Source organism: Miscanthus floridulus, chromosome 1, assembly GCF_019320115.1.
Source record: "Miscanthus floridulus cultivar M001 chromosome 1, ASM1932011v1, whole genome shotgun sequence".
In the NCBI taxonomy this organism is placed as follows: Eukaryota; Viridiplantae; Streptophyta; class Magnoliopsida; order Poales; family Poaceae; genus Miscanthus; species Miscanthus floridulus.
Window position 1 is genome coordinate 121702449 of NC_089580.1, and position 10534 is coordinate 121712982.

General features: G+C 43.8%; 1 long non-coding RNA gene across 1 annotated transcript; it reads right to left on the reverse strand.

Annotated features, from left to right (window-relative positions):
- Positions 1–6587: 6587 nt before the first annotated feature.
- LOC136492299 (uncharacterized) lies at positions 6588–9708 on the reverse strand. Its single transcript, XR_010768116.1, has 3 exons — positions 9541–9708; positions 9307–9429; positions 6588–6913 (listed from the first exon to the last, which is right to left on the reverse strand). It is a non-coding gene; the product is annotated as an uncharacterized lncRNA (long non-coding RNA).
- Positions 9709–10534: the final 826 nt, after the last annotated feature.

Genomic DNA, 10534 nt, shown 5'->3' on the forward strand with positions numbered 1-10534 from the left:
TATAGCAACTTCCTATGATCCTCAAGCATGCGCTCGAACTTAACTTTCTCTTTTTCACTTTCTCATTCTTGTTGTGCATCACGAATGGCATCGCCAAGAGCATCACCGAGATCATCTTCTACCGCTACCTCTTCTTCATCTCTCCCCATTGTAGTATCATCAAAGGCACCATACTGAGCAATAATGTCATCAATGTCTAAATCTTCTCCTTCACCTTCTTCCATCATGACCCCGCTTTCTCCATGCTTAGTCCAACATATATAGTTTGATATGAAACCTGACTTAAGCAAATGTGAATGAAGACTCATTGAGCTTGAATATTTCTTTAAATTCTTACATAGGGCACATGGACAGCACATGAAACTATCCCACTTATTTGCCTCGGCCACACCTAAGAAATAGTGCAAGCCCTCAATAGAGTCTTGGGAGCGGCGATCGGCATTGTACATCCAATGGCGTGACATAATCTGTATTACATGACAAATTATGAAAACCTTGAACATAATTAAGTATTTTATTACACAACATAAATGACACACACACGGTTGATTAATTAACTAAGCCTGGCTACAACATAAGCAATCCCAACTATCACTAAACAAACTAAAACTACAATGCACTTTAGTAACTTAATTATTTCGTGATCGTACGCAACTAAAACAGACAAATCATTCTTCTGTTGAATATCAATAAGCTTCTCCTGCTGGCTCACTGACTTATCAGCAGCAGTCGCTACCTCAAGCGCACCCAAATTCTACACGTATGTAGCATAATCTTCCTCCCAGTACCAACCATCGCATCCATTGCCCTCCCACTGAAATTAAAGCCAAAAAATATTTAGTCAAAAATATTCAAGAAAAGTAGGTCAATTAGCTATAATTATAAAATGCGTAAGAAACTCACATCGTGATCTGAGCACTTGTAGAAAACACGACCCTTGTTGGGTCCTTGTCTCTTGACTTGGTACTCCATCACAATCTTCTGCTTACATTTGCCGCAGACAATGAGAGGGAGTTCTGGCCTCAGTCGTTTCGCAACCGAACGAGAGGCCGAGGATCCGGTACCAGTTATCATCTACTTTCTATACTTATTTTTGCAAACTAGTGTAAATTTCATATTTTCTAAAATGATATATTTAAACAAAACTAGTACGGATTTCACATGTTTTAATAAATAACCATCTGTACTAGTTGACCTTACTTACGTGATCATCTCGGCCAGTATTTCTCCACCGGACGGCACCGTACTTGGCCAAAGAAGAGCTCCGATTCTACAAGAAAGAGAACACGGTCTTCCACGACCGTTGCCGCTCTCCCTCATAGAATCAAAGTTCCTCCTTGACGTCCGTTACCGCTCGGCAGAGAATATGCTCGCCGACCTGAACACGGTCCGCAAGTCCAACTAGTATGGATTTTCTATAATTTTCTAACTATTTACTAAGTTTTTCATTTCATGGAAAATTTAATTCTAAAAAAAGGGCATGATTTCTAAGTAGTTCATTTCATGGAAAAAATAATTCTAAGTGACCTGCTCGATATCGGTGAGCTCACAGACGTTTAGGTTGCCGAGGATAGTAACATTTGTAGATGACATTTATAGGTCTGAAGTTATCAAATATCCATCAAATTATAGCTCAAAAACATGTTTCAATAAATAACCATCTGTACTAGTTGACGTTGCTTACGTGATCAACTCGGCGAGCATTTCTCCACCAGACGGCACCGTACTTGGCCAAGGAAGAGCTCCGATTCTACGAGAAAGGGAACACGGTCTTCCACGACCGTTGCCGCTCTCCCTCGTAGAATCAAAGCTCCTCCTTGACGTCCGTTACCGCTCGGCAGAGAACATGCTCGCTGACCTGAACACGGTCCGCAAGTTCAACTAGTACGGATTTTCTACAATTTTTTAACTATTTTCTAAGTTTTTCATTTCATGAAAAATTTAATTCTAAAAAATAAAAGGCATAATTTCTAATTATTTTATTTCATAAAAAAAATAATTCTAAGTGACCTGCTCGATATTGGCGAGCTCGTGGACGTTTAGGTTGTCGATGATAGTAACATTTGTAGATGACATTTGTAGGTCTAAAGTTATCAAATATTCATCAAATTAGAGCTCAAAAATATGTTTTAATAAATAACCATCCGTACTAGTTGACCTTGCTTACGTGATTATCTCGGCGAGCATTTCTCCACCGGACGACACCGTACTTGGCCAAGGAAGAGCTCCGATTCTACGAGAAAGGGAACACGGTCTTCCACGACCGTTGCCGCTCTCCCTCGTAGAATCAAAGCTCCTCCTTAACGTCCGTTATCGCTCGGCAGAGAACATGCTTGCCGAGCTGAACACGGTCCGCAAGTTCAACTAGTATGGATTTTCTACAATTTTCTAACAATTTTCTAAGTTTTTCATTTCATGGAAAAATTAATTCTAAGATCACGTAAGCCACCGGGGACGAGGATGGCGCGTGCTCCAGCGAGGACGAGCGAGGCGTGATTTTGATGAACTAATTTAACTTTTGTTTATCCAAGCATATATGCAAATTATCATATGATTTTGAGCTAAAAATGACATATAAAATCATAATAAAGTCCAACATATAAAGTTACACATGCATCTACATCGCAAAATGAGATAAGCTACTGATAAAACATAAGAGGATTAAGTTTGTTACCTCCAAAATCGAAGAGCAACACCAATGGAGGGGGAGAGAGCAAGAACAACAGCAAGCTGAAGAACAGAAGCAGTGAGTTTGAATGGAATGGCTCGGGCTTGGGGAGAAAGAAATGAGCTGAATTATAGGTCGAGATAATTAGTCCTGGTTAGGGGGCCAAACCGGGACTAAAGATTAATCTTTATTCCCGGGGCATCACCCAAACCGGAACTAAAAGCTTTAGTACCGGTCCCGGTTGGTAATACCAGCCGGGACTAAAGATCCCTGCCCCGCGGACGACCGTTGAGCAGGGACCTTTAGTCTCGGTTGGTATTACCAACCGGAACTAAAGGGTCTTTTAGTCTCGAGAGAAAAAAAAATACCGAGACTAATGCTAAATTAGGACATCATTCTAAAGTCTGTTCTCTAGTAGTGTACTGTAGCTACAAATGTCGTGCAGTGATTGAGCCATGAGTCAAGCCAACAGCCTGTTCGGTTGGCTGGTTTATATCATTGTTGGTTTATAAAGAAGTACTGTTGGCTAGTTTATGTGAAAAAAAAATACTATTTCAGCTAAAAATTTACGATTATTTATCACTAGGCACGGCCAAAACCAACAGGCTGCAAATCGATCGGTCAGTCAATGGTCAGAGATAGCGTCGGACCGGGTCACGGGGCGACTTGGACTAGAACAGTTGGTCTTTGGGCAGCACCAGGCACCAGCATGCAGCTGGGTGCTCTGTCGTCAGGCAGGAGTGAGCGAGAGACACGTACGGGTCAATGGTGCTCTGTTGCCACCTTGCATCTGCATTGAATCTTGGTGGGCCTATGTAAATCCAAGTAGGCCTGCGGCCTGCCGCCAAGTGATGCACCCGTCAATGGCCATCGGCTAGCGGTGGCTGGCTTTTAGCCTGTGCCAGATAGTCAGGGCCCAAATTTACTGGGTCTACCCACCAGGGCCTCCTTTTAGTGAAAGAGAGGACAGATCCAATCTCGTCTTCGGTCAAGGAACTGGAACAGCATGAATAAATAAAGAGCGTTGATGCTTTCCCTAACGATAATGCTCGATCGTCCCGTCCGGATGCCGCTCATCCCCGTGAAGTCATTCACCCTCTCAAAAAAAAAAATCCATTACGGTTATCCACTCGTCTTGGTGTGAGCGCGTGAACGCACACCGCGTGCTCGTCGTTTACCGCGCCGTGCCCGTGCCCCATCGTCGGCCGCGTCGCGCTCCGTTCTAGTCCGCGTCGCGCTCCGTTCTAGTCACATGCGCCGTTCGCTCCCTCGTCGTCCATTCGCCCCCACTGTCGTCGCGCATGCCGCTGATCTTGCCATCATCGTTGGGGCGTACGTGCCGTGGCGCCTCAGGTCTTCTCCGGCCGAGCCAAGGGCACCCACGAGCGCGCCGGGTGCTGGTGGTGCGCATGCGCTGTGGCTCGCTGTCGGCTCCCACCTCGACGGCCAGAATCGATCGGCCCCGGCCTTCCCCTGTCCTATTTTGTATATATGTTTCAAGTGTTTTAGCATTTCAGATGTATATAGTGCAATTGTTTCATCTTGATGGTGCCAAAGTAGATCGGAGGATGCTACACATGTTGCATATGTCGCAAGTGTTTCAGTGGCATGATGCAAACGTTTGTTCAAAATATTTCATCTGTTTTCAAACATATGTTGCAATCGTTTTTTATTATCTAGATGTTGTATATGTTTCACACATATGTTGCAACAGTATGTTCCAAACGTTTTAGCTCAGTTTTATGTCGCAACAAGTAGTTTCATATTACAAGTTGCAAGCGTTTTATTTAGATGTTTTATGTGTTTCACAAACATGTTGCAAATGCATGTTCCAAATGGTTCATATGTTTTCAGATGTATATTGCATCCAAATGTTTTTTTCATGTTGTAAGTGTTTTATGTTGTTTGGCCGAAGGGAAGTCGGGGCGACTCATCCTGGCTCTTGAGTGCCGCCCGCGTGGAGAGAGAGAGGAGGGGGTCAAGGAAAGGACCGGCGGGCGTAGAGATGGGAGTGGAGTCGCGCGTGGAGCGAGGCGAAGGCAAATGGGAGAGGGCTGCATGGGCGTCTGGACATACGCGTTCGTTCGAACGTCCGGACGCTAGCCACGCTGTTTCCCTATACAAAAGCAAGGAATTGGAATCTACCAACTACCATGCATGTACCAGCTTGGTAATCGGCTAATCACACGTTGAAAACGAAGCCCAGAGGCAAACAAGAAATCAAAGAAGCAGGCTATGGCTATCACAAGGTATACTAACAGACTATCTTAAGGCCTCCTTTGGAATACACGAATCAGAAAATGCAGGAAGAGAAAAAATATAGAAAAAATATAGAAACACATGTGCAAACCTAAAGAATTCAAAACATAAAAATTATATAGGATTATGTGTTTAATTTGGTTGGGTATAGGAAAAAATAAAGAATTCTAAAAGAATCTTAAGAACAAATTCATATTACTCCTTTATTCAAGCTAGGTATCCTTTCATAATAAGATACTAGTGGAGAGCACATGCTTGATTAGACACCAAGTACAATTATTAATTTCTTGTTTGTCCTCATTCCTTGTGCAAAGAAAATTTTCCCTGAGGTATGAGTAGATTCTTTTTCCCTTTAGTTTTATTGTGACTTATTCCTATAAACCAAATGCTGCTACATGAACTAAATCCTTAGGAATTAGAATCCTACATTTTCTTGTGTTTGTCCTCCATTCCAAAGAGGGTCTAAATGTAGAAAACACAAGCATCCAAAGTGGGTCCTCCATTCCTTGGTAGGGCTCCGGCTCTAGCTCCTCATATGGAGCAACTTCTTTGGTGCAGTTAAAGCTGTTTTGAAAAATGTTTGACAAAATCAACTCTAGTGGTAGTTTTGTAATAATTTATATTAGCTGTGTAAGGAGGAACCACGAGGAGCCAATTTTTTTGCTCTAGTTTCTCTATAAAAAAAACGGCTACAACTCAAAACTCCTTGCAAGGAACCTTTTTGAGATGTTCGTTTGGCAGGGCTCCTTACAAGGACCCGTAAGAAACCGGAGCCAGAGCTACAACCCTGCCAAAGGAGGGTTTATTATTATATTATTATCATTATAAAAAACTCGACCCGCGGGGGTATGAAGCCGGGTATTCTACTTAAGATAGAAGGAAACCTTGTCATACAGATTGAGAAAACTCTGAACCCCTACCCCACCCATACATGGTGGCTCCGTGGCCAACATGAGACTGGGCCGGTCCTTAGACCTGTGCTTTGACGTGAGATATGCGAGATGATTTTTTATAACATGCAATTCCTGCGCATGCGAGGTGGGGAATCAAACTCCCGACTTGGAGCTTCCCACAACGGGGACGTCAACGACGGGGACGCCACCGACTGAGCTATCAACTGGTCCGCTATCATTATCATTATCATCATTTAACGAAAGTCATTTTTTGGGACATAGTTGCGGCACGTCATTAAAAATTGACAATGTAAATAGACAACAGCATTTCCAAATCCACTTGAAAGCTTGATGCACTTGAGTATGCCCTATCAGAAATCTGTAGATTCTTGTGGTTGAAAAATTTCCCCAAACTGAATGCCAGCTGCCTTGCTGCTCTGTTAGAGGAAAGTGGTTTCTCAGAGATTCAACATGAAAAAACTGATTGTAAGCTTCAGTTCAAAGTGGCAAATTGAACTGATCAGCCAAAGGTTGTTGCCCAAGCATGTTGTCCACTGAGATCAGTCTATTTTTAGCAAAAGAGTATAATTCTGGATATTGCAAGTTCAGTGGCTGTTGTATCCAAGTATCTTGCCAAAATAGACAGGTTTAACCATTCTGAACAATGACCCACATGTCCCTGTCATTGTCCTTCAGATTTCTGACTGCTGCACATGAGAGCCAGATAACTCTGGTAGTCTGTTAGGTGTCCTCGGGGAACCCCGAATCATCCACATTTATTCTCTCGAGCAGGATCCATTACAGAAAGTATTGTAGTATTACAACAGTCGTACAAATATACAAATATATTACATCAGAGTAAGTGGCGGAAGTCTTACAATACTATAAATTTACAAACCAGTTATTAAATTATTACAAACCATAAGTTTTAGCCATTCAGGCAGTGGGGTAGCAAAAGGGCACCACTTATACTACAATCAAAAGATACTCACCCCGCCCAAGGGTGCGCAACAACAACAGCTCTACTGCTGGGACTCCTCCTCCAAACCTGCCATGCAACAGGGGCAAAAGCCTAACTGCTCATGAGGCTCATCTGCAACAAGGGTTTAACAAACCCTAAGTACAAAGGTACTCCAACGAAAAGGAAAGACTCTAAGGATATGCAGACTTACAGGGAATCAAGATAAGTTTGTAGCAAGAATCAAGTTAAACTTTTGTAGAAAAGCTTACTAAGTTGATCTTTACTTTCAATGTTTTAGCTCAAGTTAAATAATTATAGGTCTCTCATTTGCACCTGATCTAGGTCAATCACTTCTTTAACCATCTCATCTCATGATCATATCACTAATGTTTCAGTTATTAACTACGATGCAGGTCAGTTGATCGAGTCTTCTTCTCCGAGAAGCAGCGGCGATTCGAATCGGTTTGGCCCAGTTGGGGTTTCTTTACCACACGACATATGCAGGTCTAGGACCGGTCCTAAACCTACATATATCAACCCTCACGCGGTTCCCCCAAATCATGAATTAGTCCAGCGTTACCCGAGAGCACGGTACTCCACCTCCCCGTGCCACTCCTGGTGGATTGACATGATGGGTACATGTTACTCTCGCCATCTCCACTCCCAGTGCGCGGTTGGCCTTTCACATAATGGAATAGCCAAGGTATTAGGCTTATCGGAGTATGTGACCAGTACTACAAGTCACGATCATAAGCGGGCCTACAACGATCGGTCCTCAATCGACACAGACAGAACAAGCACGAACAGGCAACCCTATCGGCTTAACCACCAGAGACATAACCCACGTCCCGTTCGGTCTCCAGTTAATATTATTCATTATTAAACTCTCAGGGCATCCCTGAGTGTAGAAACATTATGAATGATGAAATCACCACTCGACTCTTATTCACTAAGCAACGCTAAGCATAGCTAACCTATCATACTACAAAGGGTAACAAGGGATGGTATAAGATCATCAAGGTAGGTAATGCATCAGATGGTAATCAATCAACTCCTACTGTACTTAATGCAACAAGCATAACACTTATATGAATAATATTTGTAAAACACAAGGAAGTGGTGGTATGCTCCGGGGCTTGCTTGCGGTGTCGGGGTTGTCAGATATTTCAGAAGTAACACAACCCTCGAACCCAACTTCCACAGAGTGAAAACCCTCCTCTGGGATTTACTCCACACTAAGGTCACCACTCTCGTTCACTAAACGTAAATAAAATGCATGCTTTAGAATGATGAAGTGCTAAACATGGTTTATGATGACTTAACAATATTAATTACTTGAGTACAACTTTCCTTCACTAAGTAACTAGGTTAATTACTCACTAAACACTATTGTTATTTATCATTAACATGTTAATCATGAGAACACAATCATGTAAGTAGTTGCTATGTAACAACAAGGTGTTAGTGTTCCAAGGTCCACAATCAACCCCAAAGTTCACTCAATTCATTTTAATGATTTAAGGAAATCATTTTTTTGTATTTTTATTAATCCATAAAAGGCATTTGAATTAAGTGGACAAGATATTTTTATTAAAACAGAACCAAACTTTTTGCGGAGGTTGATTTTAGCATGTAAAGCATATACACAAAATTTCATGATTTTAGCGTAATTATTTTAACCTGTACAAATCATGGAAGGTTCATTTATTAATTAAAAGAGGTATTTTTTTAGATCCAGCAAAAGTACTGATTTCCAACAACTCATATTTTTCTCTGATCAAACACAAGATAAAAAGCTTACACAAAAATTTTCATAATTTTATCAGCTTTATTTATTTAGTTACGAATTAATCAAATTTCAGGGTTTATTAGTATTTTCAAGAAAACGAAAAAGGATAAAATCCTTTCTCACCCTCTCTGACTGATAGCCGGGCCCGGTCAACCGCGCACAGTGCACCCGCGTTGACCGCGAGACGCGCGGTCGTTGACCGGAGGGTTCTCGCCGACGGCGTGCTCGCCGGCGACGAAACCTACTCTGTTACACTCCTCTCATCATTGCGCACACCCTGATGGTACGGTTTGGTCTTCTGGTGCACGACGACGAACACGACGGCGACTTCGGTGGGTCGGGGGCGCTCCGGCACGGCGGCTAAGGTCATCGGCGACGATTGTAGTGATACCAGCTAGCCCTACACGTCCCTCTCGACCTCGCGAACTCCCTGACGGTGACAGTCGATCAACTATGGCACGGTAGCGTCAACGCTGGCGGCCATGGCGGCACGGCGGAGCTCCGGCAGCGCGGCTACACCCAACGGCGAGCTCTCCGGTGACACGAAGGCCACCGGTACACTCAACACTAACACGCGAACGCGCCCGAGGGGTCTGTCGAGCACGCACGAGTTAACAACGCACACGACCGCGGCTGCAGCGGCTTGACAAGGAAGAGCACGCCGGCACGGTGGCGCTGCAGCCACTATGGCCCGGTAGAGGTTAAACGGATAGCGTAGTTAGACTCAGGAGCTCACCGAGACTTCGGAACGGCAGCGGGTCGAACCGAGAACGTGGCGGAGGAAGCTCGTCGACATTGGGGGCGAAGACGGCGGCGTGAACCGGCGGCGAAGATACGTTCCAGCGCGTCTGGACATTCTCTGTGAAAACCGTCAAGGCGATGAGCAACAGGACGATAATAGGAAGCTAAAACAAGGAAAATTTGGAGCGGAGGTGCGCCACGGAGGGCTGGCCACGGTCAGGAGGCTCACGGCGGCACGGTGAACATCGAGGAGGAAGACGACGACGTTAGGGCGATTCTGGCGGGTAGAGCTAGCACGAGCAGGTCAGGCAGATGCGCAAGGAGATGGCGAACGTGGCTGTGAGATGAATTGCGGCGAGGTGGACGATGGCGGTGAATTTGGTCGGCGAACTGGAGGTGCTCGACGGCGGCGGGAAAAAGAGAGGATGAGCTCGGCAGCCGGTTGGGCGATTTAAGGACGTGGGCGAAGCTTCAGGGCGTCCAGATCCTACTTACGAAGCGTCCAGGCGAAGCAGCTGCGTGTTGGCGTGCGTGGAGGCGGCGCAACCGTTCAGGAGCGGCGGCAAGCAGGCAGGAAGGCAGGGTGCTTCCCGGCGACGTGCACTGTAGCACTGACAGCCCTTATTCTCCCTACATTTTCTCCAGATTCCAAATGGAAACATGATTGGATCCAAAGACAAAAGTTACTCATCTTTCTTTGATATTCAACTTTAATTTAATCAAGAACATCTAATTCTAATTGGATAAGGAGATCTCACCCAAGAATGGGAGGAAGATTGAAACTGAAAACTCAGTACCGACAGACTTGCAGTTAGGGTTTTGAAAACAGTCAACTTAGCAACTTTGGTGAATTAATTAGTGAGCAAACACTTCAACCAATAGCATCATTGTGACATACAAACCTTATACTTCAAAACGGTGCCATTGCTTGAACAAGTTTATTTATGAAATTCATTTTAACAAGCTCCCCAAAATTGAATCAAATACTGAAATCCAGCGCTTAGCCAAATTGACTAAGTGTTGAAATCCAAGTTTTGAATTCAAATTTGAGGCTCCATTTTTAAGGGTTTGGACTTGAATTCATACTGCACACTTGACACTAGTGTAAAGCACCTTCTTTACACCTCAAAGTTTATTAAAGCATAATTTCAAGTATTTTAGTGAAATTCAAAAATAGAAGGTCACAAAGTACCTTAAAAGGGTTTTTAAGTTTTAACTCAAGC